Source organism: Bombina bombina, chromosome 2, assembly GCF_027579735.1.
Source record: "Bombina bombina isolate aBomBom1 chromosome 2, aBomBom1.pri, whole genome shotgun sequence".
NCBI classification, from domain to species: domain Eukaryota; kingdom Metazoa; phylum Chordata; class Amphibia; order Anura; family Bombinatoridae; genus Bombina; species Bombina bombina.
Window position 1 is genome coordinate 448,317,702 of NC_069500.1, and position 13,886 is coordinate 448,331,587.

Below are 13,886 nucleotides of genomic sequence, written 5' to 3' on the forward strand. Positions count from 1 at the left end.
CTCTGGCCCATATTTAGCTAGGTTCAGTAACATGTTGTAGCGATTACAATAGAGTATGTTATTAAGTGGAATTACTTGTATACTACTTGCTTGAAACAATAGATTTATTAATAACATTAGAATCAAACTAAAATTTGCATTTTAAATGATAGTTAATTTTTTTTTAAGTATATTGACTAACAAACCACATTTGATATTAGCTCATTTTTAAGTCAGTAGAGACAAAAACAAAATCATAGTGTTTTAATGTGCTGGGGTTAAAATCCTTTGAGGCAAAAGGTTGAATTAAATATGCAGATGCTTTGTGACTCCTGTGGATACGGAAAAAAGTTAAATGTTTATCATTGAATTTACTTGTTTTTGTTCTGTTACCACAACTCAGTTGGAAATGCGCCTTTTGTTGGAAAAACAGCAGGTCGGCCCTTGGGTAAGATTTAGTGGTTTGTTTTGGGTGTCAACACTTTGTCCAAAGTGATAAATGTGAGCTCCAGCCTAAAATTAGAGCCTTGTTTCAAACACATATAGCTATATGCATTATTCAGTTTACGTACAGATTACAAGACGCAACTGCAGTTAAGCCACCAGGTAATGCATCAATTTATAGCAGCAGAACATTCAGATAAGTATCTCAATGTGCTGATCACTGTTCAGATTCATGGAAAAACTGAATCTCATTGTGATGTTTTTCTAAACTCTTTGCTCTTTTGGGCAACAAGTATTCCCTGTAAACAACTTGCAATATAATATAAAATGTATTTCTTATTTTGTTGCATTTAAAGGGGCTTAGAAGTACATTTTGAAATGTATAACATTGCATTTCATTTATATTATTAAGCATGTATGGAATGTATTTCTTCCTAGGTATTTATTAAAGGGACATAAAAAGCAAAATTAAACTATGATCGGATGAGAACATGCAATTTTAAAATACTATTTAATTATATTGTCAAATGTACTTTGTTCTCTTGGTATCCTTTGTGGAAAAGCATTGTTAGGTAGGCTCAGGAGCTGCAATGCACTACTAGGAACTAGTTGGTGATTGGTGGTTACATACATATTTTTCTTGTCAATGAGTCATTAAAGGGACAGTTCACCCAAAAACTTTCTCCCCTTTAAATTATTCCCAATGATCCTTTTTACCTGCTAGAGTGTATTAAATTGGTTGCAAGTAGCTCCTTTACTCATATTTCAGCATTTGAAATAGCTGATTTAGCTTGTGGTTTCCCAACCTATACTGAAAGTTTTGATACTGGCGTATAAACTATTGACAAGCCTAAGTAAACACAGCCAGCAGAAGAGATTACACCCTCAGTGGGGGCATGATAGTTAAGCAATACAATTATAATTTTCCATTGTTCTCTCTATGTATTGAGCTTTGGTGTTCCAGACAAATATAAGATAAGGAAGCAAGTCTGTGTACATAAAGTGATAACATAATGAGATCTGATATTACCTGAAGCTCAACCCATTGTAATAGGCTGTGGTTTCAAAGCACAAAACCAGCTACTTCAGATACACAAATAAACCCGAAAATGCAATTTCTCAAATATTTTATACTCTGCAGTTGGTATAACAAGTCATTTAAAATACATTTATGGAAAAACAATTTTACAGTGTACTGTCCCTTTAAGGACCAGATTACAAGTGGAGTGCTAATTAAAGGGAAAGTCTACATCAGAATTTGTATTGTTTAAAAAGATAGATAATCCCTTTATTACCCATTCCCCAGTTTTGCACAGCCAACACGGTTATGTAAATACACTTTTATCTCGGTGATTACCTTGTATCTAAGCCTCTGCAGACTGCCCCCTTATTTCAGTTCTTTTGACAGACCTGCAATTTAGCCAATTAGTGCTGACTCCTAAGTAACTCCACAGGCACGAGCACAATGTTATCTATATGGCACACGTGCACTAATGCCCTCTAGTTGTGAAAAACGGTCAAAATGCATTAAAATAAGAGGCGGTCTTCAAGGGCTAAAAAATTTGCATATGAGCCTACCTAGGCTTAGCTTTCAACTAAAAATACAAAGAGAAAAAAGTAAAATTGATGATAAAAGTAAATTGGAAAGCTGTTTAAAATTACATGCCTTATCTGAATTATGAAAGTTTATTTTTGACTAGACTGTCCTTTTACTCTCCTGCTCGAGCATTAAAGGGACAGTCAAGTCCCAAAAAAACTTTCATGATTTAAATATGGAATATCATTTTAAACAACTTTCCCATTTACTTTTATCACCAATTTTGCTTTGTTCTCTTGGTATTCTTAGTTGAACGCTAAACCTAGGAGGTTCATATGCTAATTTCTTAGACCTTGAAGACTGCCTCTAATCTGAATGCATTTTGACCACTAGAGGACATTAGTTCATGTGTTTCATATAGATAACATTGAACTCATGCACGTGAAGTTACCCTGGAGTGAGCACTGGTTGGTAAGTCTGTCAAAAGAACTGAAATAAGGGGGCAGTTTGCAGAAGCATAGATGTAATCACAGAGGTAAAAAGTGTATTTCTATAGCAGTATTGGTCATGCAAAACTGGGGAATGGGTAATAAAGGGATTATCTTTCTTTTTAAACAACAAAAATTCTGGTGTTGACTGTCCCTTTAATTGTGCTAGAAGTAAGCTTTTTGCGCTCGTCGTATTATGAGTTTAAAATAAACTGTTTTCACTCGCGAGCTAACATGACAAGCTCAAAAAGTTAGAATATCTTGTGCACGTTCACATATTCCTCCATAGAAAAAAACAGCAACCTTATTCCTATATGAATATCTATTTAGAAATATATAGAACATATTCCTCTATGTGCAGAACATTGGAATGTGAAATATTTACAGTAGATACTCAGTAGAACACTTTGTTAAAAATGAATATTGCATAAATAAGATTTTCATTGTGCTCATCTATTTAAAGGAATGTGAAACCCAAAATTTTTCTTTCATGATTCACATAGAGAATACAATTTTAAACAGCATTCCAATTTACTTCTAATTTGCTTCATTCTTTAGATATCCTTTGTTGAAGAAATAGCAGTGCACATGTATGAGCCAATCCCATGAGGTATCTATGTGCAGCCACCAATCAGCAGCTACTGAGCTTATTTAGATATGCTTCTCAACAAAGGAATTGACATAATAAAAGTAAATTGGAAAGTTTTTTTAAAATTGCTTGCTCTTTCTAAATCATGTGTGTTTCATGTCCCTATAACTGCAAATGACTCCAATGCACTTCTATATATGTGCACATATATATTTATGTGTTTATATATGTATATTTATCTGTAAATACATATATACACTTATAAATACATAAATACATATATACACAAATAAATACATAAATACATATGTACACATACATAGACAAATGTATATATATATATATATATATATATATATATATATATATATATATATATATACATATACATATTTAGACATGTATATGTATGTATCTCTATGTTAAAGCACTTTGTCTGTGAGACCTCATATCTTTGAGCCCTTATAACTTTTTGGTTCAATATATATATATTAATTTTATTAGATAGTGCTATTATGAGTGTAACTATACTTTTTAATGTATCTTTGATGTGATTTGTGCAACTTTTTAGTTTCACAAAAAAGTTAACCACAACTCTGAAGTCGCAGTAATCATTCTAGCATAAATTGCGGTTGTGCTCAAGCGATTGCATTTACTTTCAACTCCTAATACGAGTGATAAGCCCGAAGAGCGCAAACATCCACGATAAACCCCTTATCGCTTGCGCACAAATGTTTGCGCTTCACCTGTAATCTGGCCCTAAATGTTCAGCTTGGTCCCAGTAGTACTTTGCTGTCCTGGATATGACTTTAATTATGAAATAAACCCTTTGAATATTAATTTCCTTTTTGCACTTTGATGTCATTTTCAAAGAAACATTGTATTGTTCATGCAACCAAATACTGATATGGCAGTAGGTCAGTTAAAGGGACAGTCTACTTGAAAATTGTTATTGTTTACAAAGATAGGTAATCCCTATATTACCCATAACCCAGTTTTTCATAACTAACACTGTTATATTAATATACTTTTTATGTCTAGGAGTATCTGCATCTAAGCCCCTGCAGACTGTCCCTTATCTCAGTGCTTTTTACAATCTTGCATTTCAGCCAATCAGTGCTGGTTCTTGCATAACCATTATCATTCTTCACTGGAGTGAACACAATGTTACCTATATGGTAGACTGTCCCTTTAAGTGTGTATTTACCCCTTTCCCATTTGCACTGGCCTAGGGAATCTTTTCTGTAAAGGCAAGTGACATGTGATGTGTATATTGTATACATCTATGTATGTACATGCAGAAACACACACCTGCTCACACACATACATCTCACATTTTGATTTACATATGTTGCTTATAATTTAATTTAAATGTGCCTACTTAGACATACAATGAAAAATATATACAGATTTATTATTGTTTTAAAATTAATGTAATACAAATAAGACTATAATTACTTTATATTTTTTTTATTTTAAATATGTTGAAAATATTGATATTTTTAATGTATGAATGCAAAAAATAATGAAAAAGCTCTTTTTGTTTGCTGAGAAATGATAAAATGATATGATATTAGCACAAACAAGAATTTCAGTATAACAAAAGCATATCACTATTGTGAAAAAATATTTGGTATTTAACATGCAAACTAATCCCAATTTGTTCAAAGGGAGATAAAACCCACATTTCCCCCTCCCCCACAATTTAGATAGAGCATACATTCCAAAGTACTTCTATTATAAAGTGTGCTTCATTCTTTTGATATCCTTTCTTGAAGAAACAGCTATGCACTACTGGCAGCTAGCTGATCACATTGGTAAGCCAATCACAAGAGGCATATATGTGCACCCACCAATCAGCAGCCAGCTCCCAAGGCTAACTAGATATGCTTTTCAACAAAGGATATCAAAAGTACAAAGCAAAAAAGATAAAAGAAGTAAATTGGAAAGTTGTTTAAAATAGTATGCTTGGCCTGAATCATGGAAGAGAAATGAAATAGAAACATATGTTCAAGTTTTACTTTTAAGTGTTCAAGTATTATTTTTTTTTAATAACTCTAAATTACACTTAGAGTATCTGATTATTTTGGTCATTACTACTAATTAGTGATTTGTAAAGAAACCAAATGATCAATGCATTGTTTTTAATGGAGGTTTGAAAAACAGTCATTGATTCTTTAGGGTTTAGATTTACATTCCTTAGATCAATCAAATAATGTGGGCATTTAAAAACAATGGACTTGAAAGCCATATGTCTTTGTTGTGCAATGTAGCTGCTGTATGTAATGGCATTCAGCACTGCCATAATTGTTCATTGTTTAGAACAGTGGTTTCCAAATGTATCTAATCAAAATGAATGAAGAAGCTGTGTCTTTGTTTAAATACCCTCAAATCCTGACACATTAGGATTCTCTGAGGACAGGTTTTGGAAACAGTGGTTTAGAGGGATTCCACTTGTTTGCATGTTTAGTGGCTGTTTAGATATAAGTGATTGATGTCACTGGTGGTCTGCCAGCATCAAAGTCATTAACTGCTTTGTTGCCAACATATTTGGATATCACTCATGTATAGGACCATGCTGGCAGTAATTAAGGTGTTAATCACTTCTAGGACAGGGTGTCAAGTGTACTAATGACAGTGGCATATTTTTGAAATGTCAAATGAATATTAAATGAATATTCAGTCAATACAACATGTATTATATATATATATATTTTTAAATGCAAGTTGTATGCACAAAAAATAATCAAATATATATATATATATAAAATAGCTATTGTTTCTGAGGCCTTGTAATGGGTAGTTATACCCTGGTACAATGTTATTATATTAAGAACAGTGTTCTAGATCAAATATATGACATCCAAAAAAGGGTAAGTTTCCCATTTTGCAATTTAGTGTAAAGTCAAAATTAAACCTTTACGACTCACATAAAGCATGCAATTTCACTTGGAGAAATTGTTTGTTTAGTTGTTGGAGTCTGACAGAAGCCTATGGGGCCGATTTATCAAAGCGTCAATCTTGGCGCATTCGCTGGAGTAAATACGCTCAATGTCACGGATATTCTGTTTTTTCCCAACAGTATTTATACAATTTCATTACTGTCCATGAACAAGCACATTTCTCTAAAGCTAATATTTTATTTTTTATCTGTTAATGTCCAAGAAATAGCTAGATTTATACCTGAACAAACAATACCTCATAGAAAGTTATTTTTCTATTTATTTGTTATACAAAAAATCTGATATTTGATATTTTCACATAAATTAATGTGTATTTGTATTTCTAGAAATCATGATATGCCTATCTCATGTTTTATTCTTTTTTCTTTAAACGATTATTAATGCTAGAATTTGTACATATATCTTTGCACATACTTGTGTGTGTGTGTGTATATATATATATATATATATATATACATATGTTTTATGTCAGAAATATTTTGCAAACATATTTACATGTCCCTAAATTCCTTTTTTCGATCTAAACAATGTAGTCTTTCATATCTCTGTTTTTTTATTTATACCACTATATGTATATAGTGTAAATATATTATTATCCTGAGCAAGAATAATTGCGAATATAACATGTAATCAGGTTATCATATGTATTTATTTGCACTCAATGGATATTTTAAGAGCTTGGCCAGTTTTCTCACTGCACCTGTGTAATCCTTCCTGATTGCAGTCTAGTTTTAAACACCATCCCTACACAGGTGTTAAAAAATGGGCTGGCATATAAGATGACATTTCTTAATGAAAATTAAGTTCAAAAGAAGGAAGACACTGAAAATAGCATGACAGTAAAGAGGTGATTTTAATTTCTGCTGTATCTGATTCATGACAGTTTAATGTTAGGTAGACTATCCCTTTGATCATTTTAAGATTATATTGAATCAAACATTATTCAATTATTAAAATCATTGTCAAAAATATTACACTGTGTGGACTAATGTCATCATCAATGTTTATCTTTAATACTAATTTCACATATAAATACTTTCAAAGTATAATACACAATGTAACAAATGGCACTTACAAGTTCTGATGAGTGATCAATGACTCAAGTATAGAGCAATTTGATTAGTTAGTGATAGTAGAAAATGTATATTTCAATTACATTGGCTGATTTCATTAATCACGTGATTATGCATTTACCAATAAGAAGTTCTGGAAAACTTTACTAGTTTGTGGGTTGTTTAGGAGTTTGAGTATTGCATCAAATTTGGTGCGAAGTAGAGAGTGGGAATTGTATTACATGCGTTAAACATGGTGCAAATAGATTTATCCAAAAAAGGAAGTTAGCTATATTACGTAATGTATTTATTTCATTTTTATTCCTATATCTACTAGTTCACCAAATTTGAAGCAATAAAATTGTCCCCTTGCTTTGTAATGAGAAACAAAGATGTAACATAATCCATAAGTAGGGTAAAATCTCCCTACTTGATTTTATTTAGTAATAAGGGCTAAATAAAATCAACTTGAAAGGACATGAACCCATATTTTGTCTTTTGATTTAGAAAGAGTATCCAATTTTAATAAAGTTTCTAATTTACTTTTATTATCTAATATGCTTCATTATCTAGCAGCATCGAACATAACATTTATGTGTTTTCAGACTCCCATTGATTTCTATGGCTTTCGCGGCCTCAAGGGTGGTGGTTTGAACAATAGGTACACTGCTTTGGAATAGACGCGAGCGTACCTGTTGAATGTTTGATAAATTGTCAAGAGGGTCAAATATAGTCAAATGTGACAACGGATGATCAGTATTCCTCTCAAATAACACAAGCATTGATCTGCATCGGATTGATATTGCAGGAACGTATATATGACGTCACACATTTCAACATTTGACGATCTTGACGCTTTAACTACGGCGGATCAACTCTGCGTCTAATTTGATGTGGAATTACAGCGTATTATCAGTTGAAGCATTGATAAATTGGCCCCTTTGTCTGTATAAAAGGCACCAACTCACATAGTATATATATATATATATATACTGTGTATATATATATATATATATATATATATATAGCCAAAGTCAATAGAAAGCACTCACCGGGTCGAGTGCTTTCTATTGACTTTGGCTGTTGTACTTTTTAATGCACCCTGGGCAGTTGCTATAAGCAAAGTGAGTGCGGAGCCCTACGTGGGATTTATATATATATATATATATATATACATGTATTATATACATATATTAGTAATTGGCTGATGGCATGGGATACAGGCATCAGGGAAATAAAAAGAATCTTTGAAATTCCTCAGAAGAAAAACTATTGCTTGTTTGAAATTTAAAGTAACTGCTATTGCATTGACTTTTTTTTTATCAGGCATTTGCTGATTATGGAACTCTACTGTATTCAATAGTCCTTTAAAGTGTCTCATACTTCTGATGATCAAGCTGATATATTTCTGATGATCATGCTGATATATTTATGATATTAAGTCTGATATATTTATGATGATCAAGATGAGACATAAACCTCATGATTAAGCTGATATATCTCTGACGGTCAAGCTGATATATTTCTGACGGTCAAGCAGATATATCTCTGATGGTCAAGCTGATATATCTCTGACAATCAAGCTGATATATTTCTGATGATCATGGCTATATATTTCTGATGGTCAATCTGATATATTTATGATGGTCAAGCTGATATACAGCATTTCTGATTATCAAGATTATGCATTTCTGATGATCATGCTGATATATTTATGATGGTAAGTCTGATATATTTCTGATGATCAAGATGAGACATAAACCTCTATAAAACATTATTACCTAGATTATCATGCTGATCTATTTCTGATGGTCAAGCTGATATATTTCTGATGATCATGCTAATATATTTCTGATGGTCAAGCTGATATATTTCTGATGATCATGTTAATATATTTCTGATGGTCAAGCTGATATATTTCTGATGATCATGCTAATATATTTCTGATGGTCAAGTTGATATATTTCTGATGATCATGCTAATATATTTCTGATGGTCAAGCTGATATATTTCTGATGATCATGCTAATATATTTCTGATGGTCAAGCTGATATATTTCTGATGATCATGCTAATATATTTCTGATGGTCAAGCTGATATATTTCTGATGGTCATGCTAATATATTTCTGATGGTCAAGCTGATATATTTCTGGTGAGCATGATGATATATTTCTGATGGTCAAGATGATATATTTCTTATAGTCAAGCTGATATATTTCTGATACAAACCTCTAAAAAACATTGTTACCTAGAATATCAAGCTGATCTATTTCTGAAGGTCAAGCTGATATATTTCTGATGATCATGCTGATCTATTTCTGATGGTCAAGCTGAAATATTTCTGATGATCATGCTGATATATTTCTGATGGTAAAGCTGATATATTTCTGATGATCATGCTAATATATTTCTGATGGTCAAGCTGATATATTTCTGATGATCATGCTAATATATTTCTGATGGTCAAACTGATATATTTCTGGTGAGCATGATGATATATTTCTGATGATTAAGCTGATATATTTCTGAAGTTCAAGATGATATATTTCTGATGGTCAAGATGATATATTTCTGATGGTCAAGCTGATATATTTCTGACACAAACCTCTAAAAAACATTGTTACCTAGAATATCAAGCTGATCAATTTCTGAAGGTCAAGCTGAAATATTTCTGATGATCATGCTGATATATTTCTGATGGTCATGCTAAAATATATCTGAAGGTCAAGCTGATATATTTCTGATGTTCATGCTGATATACAGTATTTCTGATGATCAAGTTAATATATTTATGAAAATAAGTCTGATATATTTCTGATGTTAAAAAACACTACTACCTAGAATATGCTGGTTATTGGGCATATTTGTAAATACCATGTAAATTAAAATAGTTTAGGGGGTTGAGCAGCTCAGTGGATGGAACAGGGGACAGAAGTTATAAGTCTGAGGTAATAAGTCTGATATATTTATGATGATCAAGATGACACATAAACCTCATGATCAAGCTGATATATCTCTGACAGACAAGCTGATATATTTCTGATGGTCAAGCTAATATAATTCCAGAGATCAAGCTGAAATATTTCTGATGATCAAGTGTATATATTTCTAAAGATCAGGCTGATATATTACTGATGATCATGCTGATATATTTCTGATGGTCAAGCTGACATATTTCTGATGCTCATGGATATATTTCTGTTGATTATGCATATATTTCTGATGGTCAAGCTGATGTATGTTTGATGGTCAAGCTGATATATTTATGATAATCATGCTGATATATTTTTGATAATAAGTCTGATATATTTCTGATGATCAAGATGAGACATAAACCTCTAAAAAACATTATTACCTAGATTATCATGCTGATCTATTTCTGATGGTCAAGCTGAAATATTTCTGATGATCATGCTGATCTATTTCTTATGGTCAAACTGAAATATTTTATGATAATCCTGCTGATATACAGTATTTCTGATGATCAAGTTAATATATTTATTAAAATAAGTCTGATATATTTCTGATGATCAAGATGAGACATAGACCTACTAAAAACACTACTACCTAGAATATGCTGGTTATTGGGCATATTTGTACATACCATGTAAATTAAAATAGTTTAGGGGGTTGAGCAGCTCAGTGGATGGGACAGGGAATAGAGGCCCAATTCATGAGTATTGGGAGCTCTGCTTACTAACTCTCTCTCTCTCTCTCTCTCTCTCTCTCTCTCTCTATCTCTCTTGTCTTTATTGTTTAACCAGTTGATCTTTTGTCCAATAAATGCACAAAAATACTCTGCTCTCATGGATATCAAACAACTGCAAACACAACACAGGTTTATCCAAAATAAAAAAATAATCATCTTTGTTAAATATAGTGTGGCACAATTATTGACACCCTTTTAGTTAATACTTTGTGCTACCTCCCTTTGCAAAGATGACAGCTCTGAGTCTTCTCCTATAATTCCTGATAAGGTTAGAGAATGCATGGCAAGGGACCTGAGACCATTCCTTCATACTGAATCTCTCCAGATTCTTCAAATTTTGAGATAAATGCTGGTGGACTCTCCTCTTCAGTTAACCCCACAGGTTTTCTATGGGGTTCAAGTCAGGGGACTGGGATAGTCATGGCAGGGCCTTGATTTTGTGGTCAGTAAACAATTTTTGTTGTTGATTTTGATGTACGTTTTGGATCATTGTCCTGCTGAAAGATTCAACCACAAAATGTACAGGTCCTCTGGTAGAAAAACAGCCCCAAAACATTAAAGAGCCACCACCATATTTAACTGTGGACATGAGGTACTTTTCTAAATGGCTACCTCTCTGTGTGCGCCAAACGCACCGCTGGTGTTTATTGCCAAAAATCTCTATTTTGGTTTCATCTGACCATAGAACATGCTTAAATTTGTTTTTGGATGAGAGTAGAGGATTTTTTTTTTCTTGAAACCCTTTCAAACAACTAGTGGTGATGTAGGTGACATCAGTTTGTAGTTTTGGAGAATTTCTGACCCCAATACGCAACTAACCTCTGCACTTCTCCAGCTGTGATCCTTGGAGATATTTTGCCCACTCAAACCATCCTTTTCACAGTATGTTGAGGAAAAAAAAGTCAAACATCCTCTTCCAGGTTGATTCAAAATCAACTTAAAAATATTTTTATCATATGAATTCATAGGGGTGCCAATAATTGTGCCACACATTTTTTTTTTTAAATAAACCTGTGTTGTGTTTACAAATGGTTTATATCTATGAGAATAGAGTATTTTTTTGAACAAAAGATCAAAAGGTTAAACAATAAAGACAATTTTTCACAGCCTTCTTTGCTGATATTTACCAAGGGTGCCAATATTAGTGGAGGGCACTGTACATGGGGTGTCTATTTTAAGCCATAATATAAATGTTAATTTCGGTTGTCAACTCCACTTTTACCCGTCTGTATCTGCCATTAAATAGAACTGAATTCTCTATGTAGTTACCAACTATTGTCTTAATTATAAAATAAATATCTACTATGACCTATGACTGCAAAAAATAATCTTCTAGCTCCTGTTTTGTGTTATTAAGCAATGCTATGGCAACCCACATGGCTATAATTATTCAATAAAGAAAGAATGACCTTTGTATTCTGAAAGGAGGAAAACCCATAAAATTAAAGAGAACGTGATATTTGAAGATATCCCAAAACACACAAAATGCATATATCTGGTTACTTAACATGCACATGTTACTAATTTGTCATGTACACACAAAAGGTGTGATTTATGGCTGTGTCATGATGAACATTATAGATATGCAAATGATCTGGTAAATCTGTGACCTACTGTGTTTCAGAAAGATTTGGGCATCCGTGGAATTTCAGAGGCAATATGGCAGGTCAAATGTAGCACAGTACACAAGGGATGCTGGACAGCATTGCCAAAAGTCAGCATTCCATTTCAATGTGTTGTACATTCTGTGAAAAGGTAATGAGATGCATACATTCTACCTAAAGGGACAGTAAACACCTTGAGATTTCAATGTTTAGTTATGGGTACTAAAACAACTTTCCAATATACTTTCATTATTTATATTGCCCCATTTTCATGTAGTTTAGCTCTGAAAACTGTGGATTTTCTAACTCAGAACTTAAAAAGCACCCTGCAGACGTATCAAGGCTAACTGTGCTACATAACAATCCATCATTGTTTTCAATTGCTAATAAATGCAAAGCAATGCACTTTATACTAACATTATTAAAGTGTCTTGCCTTTTTGTCTGTAGACTCAGTCCTGAATTTTCTCCTCTAAATGAGGCAAATGGTGGGTGGAGGTTGGCTTTTGAAAAACAATTGCAGCAAACAGGATGTTAATTTGGCTTATATATAGTAACACAGGAGAGATGTCTTGACTCTCAGCTCCTCCATCTACTTCTTTTAGCATATAAGTTCACAAATCCATCAGTGACACACAGACAGGGTCATCTACCCTTTAGGGTATATGTAATTGTCCTTTGCTTATTTCACTTTGCAGTTGGATAGCTAATGTCATAGCACTGGGTACTATGCTCAAGCTTTATAAATACATGCTAATAATAATAGGTCTCAAATAACATTACTACTGTGTTCAAACATATAGATGCCATAACATTTATATTGTCTCACCAGTGAAATCATATTTGGAGAGGAAAAACAGCTGATAAAACACAGACAGACATGGACTTGAATATTATAGAGGCAGTATGGGGTCACCTGGACAGAGAAAGAAATAAAAGACAACCTAAATCTAAAGAAGAACTTTGTGAAGTGTTGAAAGAAGCCTTGTATAATATACCAGAAGACTTCAGGACATTCTCCCCAAAAGAGTTTAAGATGTGCTTAGTGCCAAGGGAAGTGACAATGAATACTGACTTTTGCCTGAAGAAGCTTTTTTTTCTGAAAATTGTTTTTTCCTTATATTTTGTGTTTCCTGTATTTTCTGTTTGTATCTTTATAAAAAGACCAAAATATAAATATAGATGGTCATTAAAACTATGCTAAAACAACAGAGCTTATATTTTATCTGTTATTTTGTGTAAATATATATATATATATATATATATTAGTATATATATATATATATATATATATATATATATATTAGTAAATAGGCCCCATTGTGTGTACATATATATATATACAAGCAAAGTCCAGAACACACACTTGACAAAGTGTGTATAGTGTATCCAGAAAAAAGCAGGCAGCACAGGGAGCTTGGTAAAAAAAGCCTTTTAATCCACAAGCATATAAACAGGAGGGCCTTAACCTATAACATTTCGGTTATGGGTTTCCCACCACGCTGCCAACACTCCATGCGT

The 13,886-nt window shown here is 32.7% G+C and overlaps 1 long non-coding RNA gene across 2 annotated transcripts in view; it reads left to right on the plus strand.

Moving 5' to 3' along the window:
- Positions 1–13,574, plus strand: part of LOC128647817 (uncharacterized) — a 55,222-nt gene extending 41,648 nt beyond the window's left edge. Inside the window, exons 1-2 of one of the 2 annotated variants that reach the window (XR_008400422.1) lie at positions 11,953–12,517; positions 13,198–13,574. This is a non-coding gene — a long non-coding RNA (uncharacterized LOC128647817). Of the gene's footprint in view, positions 1–11,952; positions 12,518–13,197 lie in introns of those variants that run through there. The other variant, XR_008400421.1, reaches the window with a different exon arrangement.
- The last annotated feature ends 312 nt before the right edge of the window (positions 13,575–13,886 follow it).